This window comes from Oncorhynchus nerka, linkage group LG13 (assembly GCF_034236695.1).
Source record: "Oncorhynchus nerka isolate Pitt River linkage group LG13, Oner_Uvic_2.0, whole genome shotgun sequence".
NCBI classification, from domain to species: Eukaryota; Metazoa; Chordata; class Actinopteri; order Salmoniformes; family Salmonidae; genus Oncorhynchus; species Oncorhynchus nerka.
Window position 1 is genome coordinate 5,294,335 of NC_088408.1, and position 6,264 is coordinate 5,300,598.

The following is a 6,264-nucleotide window of genomic DNA, read 5'->3' on the forward strand; positions in this document are numbered from 1 at the left end:
CTACCGTAACCGTAATCATCTACCGTAATCATCTACCGTAACCATCTACCCGTAATCATCTACCGTAACCATCTCGTAACTACCGTAACCATCTACCGTATCCATCTACCGTAACCATCTACCGTAACCATCTACCCATAATCATCTACCGTAACCATCTACCCATAATCATCTACCGTAACCATCTACCGTAACCATCTACCGTAACCATCTACCGTAACCATCTACCCGTAACCATCTACCCGTAATCATCTACCCGTAATCATCTACCGTAACCATCTACCCGTAATCATCTACCCGTAACCATCTACCTCATAATCATCTACCCGTAACCATCTACCGTAATCATCTACCGTAACCATCTACCCATAATCATCTACCGTAACCATCTACCGTAACCATCTACCCGTAACCATCTACCGTAACCATCTACCCATAATCATCTACCGTAACCATCTACCCGTAATCATCTACCGTAACCATCTACCGTAACCATCTACCGTAACCATCTACCCATAGTAACCATCTACTAACCATCTACCGTAATCATCTACCGTAACCATCTACCCATAATCATCTACCGTAACCATCTATCTACCGTAACCATCTACCGTAACCATCTACCGTAACCATCTACCGTAACCATCTACCGTAACCATCTACCCGTAACCATCTACCCGTAACCATCTACCGTAACCATCTACCGTAACCATCTACCGTAACCATCTACCGTAACCATCTACTGTAACCATCTACCGTAACCATCTACGTAACCATCTACCGTAACTACCGTAATGATCTACCGTAACCATCTACCGTAACCATCTACCGTAACCATCTACCGTAATCATCTACCGTAACTACCGTAATCATCTACTGTAACCATCTACCGTAACTACCGTAACGATCTACCCGTAACCATCTACCGTAACCATCTACCGTAACCATCTACCCGTAACCATCTACCCGTAATCATCTACCGTAACCATCTACCCATAATCATCTACTGTAACCATCTACCGTAACCATCTACCCGTAACCATCTACCGTAACCATCTACCCATAATCATCTACCGTAACCATCTACCGTAACCATCTACCGTAACCATCTACCGTAACTACCGTAATCATCTACCGTAACCATCTACCGTAACTACCGTAATCATCTACCGTAACTACCGTAATCATCTACCGTAACTACCGTAATCATCTACCGTAACCATCTACCGTAACTACCGTAATCATCTACCGTAACGATCTACCGTAACTACCGTAATCATCTACCGTAACCATCTACCGTAACTACCGTAACCATCTACCGTATCCATCTACCGTAACCATCTACCGTAACCATCTACCCGTAACCATCTACCCATAATCATCTACCGTAACCATCTACCCATAATCATCTACCGTAACCATCTACCGTAACCATCTACCGTAACCATCTACCGTAACCATCTACCCGTAACCATCTACCCATAATCATCTACCGTAATCATCTACCGTAACCATCTACCTCGTAATCATCTACCGTAACCATCTACCTCATAATCATCTACCCGTAACCATCTACCGTAATCATCTACCGTAACCATCTACCCATAATCATCTACCGTAACCATCTACCGTAACCATCTACCCGTAACCATCTACCGTAACCATCTACCCATAATCATCTACCGTAACCATCTACCTCGTAATCATCTACCCGTAACCATCTACCGTAACCATCTACCGTAACCATCTACCCATAATCATCTACCGTAACCATCTACCGTAACCATCTACCGTAATCATCTACCGTAACCATCTACCCATAATCATCTACCGTAACCATCTACCGTAACCATCTACCGTAACTACCGTAACCATCTACCGTAACCATCTACCGTAACCATCTACCCGTAATGATCTACCGTAACCATCTACCGTAACCATCTACCGTAACCATCTACCCGTAACCATCTACCGTAACCATCTACCGTAACCATCTACCGTAACCATCTACCGTAACCATCTACCGTAACTACCGTAACCATCTACCGTAACCATCTACCGTAACCATCTACCCGTAATGATCTACCCGTAATGATCTACCCGTAATGATCTACCAGTAACCATCTACCAGTAGCCATCTACCCATAATCATCTACCTCGTAATGATCTACCCGTAATGATCTACCCGTAATGATCTACCCGTAATCATCTACCATAATCATCTACCAGTAACGATCTACCCATAATCATCTACCTCGTAATCATCTACCCGTAATGATCTACCCGTAATGATCTACCCGTAATGATCTACCCGTAATCATCTACCAGTAACGATCTACCCGAAACCATCTAGCCGTTAGGGTGGTAAAAGTTGATTTGCAGTTTGATTTTAACCAATAAGCAGTCATCAACTTGACAGCCATACTGGCACCTTAAATAGACAATCTGTGGTTGTTACATCCATTTTGGTACTGTATACCCATGGATTCTTGAAGAATATAATTTATAAATTGCTCATGAGCTTTTTTTGAGAGGTGTGTGTGTGTGTGTAACATTTCTCCAGCCCCCATCCCTCAGCTGTTTATTAAATCAGTTGAAGGGGTGACCACCATTGTCCCAGATTGTGCGAGACAGTCCTGCATGTTGGCCCTTTGCCCCACATCCTACAACCAAACAATAAATGTCCTGCATTTTATCAAATTCAAACACCACTATTTTTTTGGGGGGGGGTTTGTCCTGTATTTCAGTTAGACTTTCCAACTCGTCACATTGTGCAAAATATATACACTCACCGGATGGTTTATCAGTGGTGGGATAAGTACCCAATTGTCATACTTGAGTAAAAGTAAAGATAGAAAATGTCTCAAGTAAAAGTGAAAGTCACCCAGCCAAATACCTCTTGAATAAAAGTCTAAAAGTATTTGGTTTTAAATATACTTCAAATTCCTTATATTAAGCAAACCAGACGGCACAATTTTTTTTATCTTTATCTTTATTTAATGATAGCCACTAACTCTCTGACATAATTTATAAACAGAGCATTTGTGTTTCGTGAGTCCTCCAGATCAGAGGCAGTAGGGATGACCAGGAATGTTCTCTTGATAAGCTCGTGAATTCGACCATATTTTCTTTTGGAATGTAGTGAAGTAAAAGTAAAAGTACAGAAACCCCCCAAAAAATACTTAAGTAAAAATACTTTAAAGTACTACTTAAGTACTTTACACCATAACAGTTTACTAGGTACACTAACCCGTTCACCAAAATGGATCACTCCAACAGCTAGTGAGTCACGGGGCCGTGTCCTGCTATATAAAGCAGGCAGACAGGCATCAAGGCATTCAGTTACTGTTCCATTGAACGTTAGAATGGGCAAAACCAGTGACCGACTGCGGTATGATCTTCGGTGCCAGGCACGCCGTTTCCAGTATCTCAGACATGGCCGTCCTTGATGAGAGAGATCGAAGGGGAATGGCAGATAACGGCCCAGTACAACGGTGGTGTGCAGAAGGGCATCTTAAAACTCTCACTACTCGTCTGTCCTTGTCATGGATGGACTATTGAAGCAGACGACCACACCGGGTTCCACTCCTATCAGCTAAAAACAAGTCGGAGCTCCAGTGGGCACGCAATCACCAACACTGGACAACTGAGGACTGGAAAAACATTCCCTGGTCCAACAAATCCCAGTTCCTGTTGCGTCATGCTGATGGCAGAGTCAGGATTTGGCGTAAACAGCATGAGTCCATGGACCCCTCCTGCCTGGTGTCAACGGTACAGGCTGGAGACGGTGGTGTAGGTCCATCCAATCTGAAGCACCTGTGTGATGGTATCGCGTCAGCAAGAACCAAAATCCATGTAGTGAGTTTACAACTTGTAGAATCCATGCACTGAAGAATTCATGCTGTTCTGGAGGCTGTTCTGGGAGGGGGGTCCGGCCCGGTACTAGGATGGCTGTACCTCATAAACTGTCCGGTGTGTTATCAAGTCATCAGGATGTTATTCTGGGGATGTTAAACACTTCTCCAATCGTTGTTGAGATCTGATCCTATGAGCAAGGCGAGACATAGGCTTATGACATTGGTCTATCGTCAACCAATCACATTTCTCAAATCCTTAAGCCCTGTTCAAGTGCTAGTTGGAACTAGGAAACTCGAACAACTAACCGGTTGTAGTTTTACACGTGCCACGTTCAAGTCGGACATTTTCAGAGTTTCTTAGTTCCAACGTGAACACGTTATACACTGAAGCTGAACTTGGAGAGGACAGTTAGGAATAACTACTTACAAAAAAAAGCGTGGACAGACACAGCAAACCTTCTTGCCACAGCTCGCATTGATGTGCCATCCTGGATGAGCTGCACTACCTGAGCCACTTGTGTGGGTTGTAGACTCCGTCTCATGCTACCACTAGAGTGAAAGCACCGCCGGCATTCAAAAGTGACCAAAACATCAGCCAGGAAGCATAGGAACTGAGTAGTGGTCTGTGGTCACCACCTGCAGAACCACTCCTTTATTGGGGGTGTCTTGCTAATTGCCTAGAATTTCCACCTGTTTGTCTACAGAGTTGCAACAGTAAGTAAATAACCGTATTAGACTGAAAGGTATAAGTTCATTTTGTCAAACTTGTGATGCTCGCCATGCTCATTAGTTGCTCGTTCAATGCTGTTATGTACAGCGTAGCCTAGTGTTTAGAGCGTTGGACTAGCAGCCGAAAGGTTGCAAGTTCAAATCCCCGAGCTGACAAGGTACAAATCTGTCGTTCTGCCCCTGAACAAGGCAGTTAACCCACTGTTCCCTGGTAGGCTGTCATTGAAAATAAGAATTTGTTCTTAACTGACTTGCCTAGTTAAATAAAGGTATAAAAAAAATAATAATAAATGTGATTCCCATCAATTACTCACTGTTTTTACATTCCCTGAGACCAACCAGAAATGTTTCCTTGGTCACGTACATATAACAGCATACACTTGTGGTCTGGTCTTTTCTGCATCAATAAAGTTTGGCAAAACAATTGTAGGCTGGTTCAGGAGCTGGAGGAGCTGGAGTGGAGTGCTGCTGGGGCGCACCGGAGAGTCACTCGTAAAAAAAACAAAAAGCTGAAGAACACCATCCCAACCGTGAAGCACGGGGGTGGCAGCATCATGTTGCGGGGGTGCTTTGCTGCAGGAGGGACTGGTGCACTTCACAAAATAGATGACTTCATGAAAGAGAAAAATGAAATAAAAATAGAACTGTTTGGCCATAATTACCATCGTTATGTTTGGAGGAAAAGGGGGAGACTTGCAAGGCAAAGAACACCATCCCAACCGTGAAGCACGGGGGTGGCAGCATCATGTTGCGGGGGTGCTTTGCTGCAGGAGGGACTGGTGCACTTCACAAAATAGATGACTTCATGAAAGAGAAAAATGAAATAAAAATAGAACTGTTTGGCCATAATTACCATCGTTATGTTTGGAGGAAAAGGGGGAGACTTGCAAGGCAAAGAACACCATCCCAACCGTGAAGCACGGGGGTGGCAGCATCATGTTGCGGGGGTGCTTTGCTGCAGGAGGGACTGGTGCACTTCACGAAATAGATGACTTCATGAAAGAGAAAAATGATGTGGATATATTGGAAGCAACATCTCAAGACATCAGTCAGGAAGTTAAAGCTTGGTCGCAAATGGGGTCTTCCAAATGGACAATGACCCCAAGCATACTTCCAAAGTTGTGGCAAAATTACTTAAGGTCAACAATGTCAAGTTACAAGCCTTTTCAGTTCTGCCAACACATTTTCTATAAGATTGAGGTCAGGGCTTTGTGATGGCCACTCCTACAAACCTGACTCAGTTACACCAGCTCTGTCCGGAGGAATGGGCAAAAATTCACCCAATTTATTGTGGGAAGCTTGTGGAAGGCTACCCGAAACGTTTGACCCAAGTTAAACTATTTTAAAGGCAATGCTACCAAATACTAATTGAGTGTATGTCAACTTCTCACCCACTGGGAATGTGATGAAAGAAATAAAAGCTGAAATAAATCATTCTCTCTACTATTATTCTGACATTTCACATTCTTAAAATAAAGTGGTGATCCTAACTGACCTAAAACAGGGAATTTCTACAAGGATTAAATGTCAGGAATTGTGAAAAACTGAGTTTAAATGTATTTGGCTAAGGTGTATGTCAACTTCCTACTTCAACTGTACCTCATTTAAATTTTTATTGCCTCTGCAGCCTGGCTGAGATTAACCATCACGCCCCTCTGTAACCTGGCTGAGATTAACC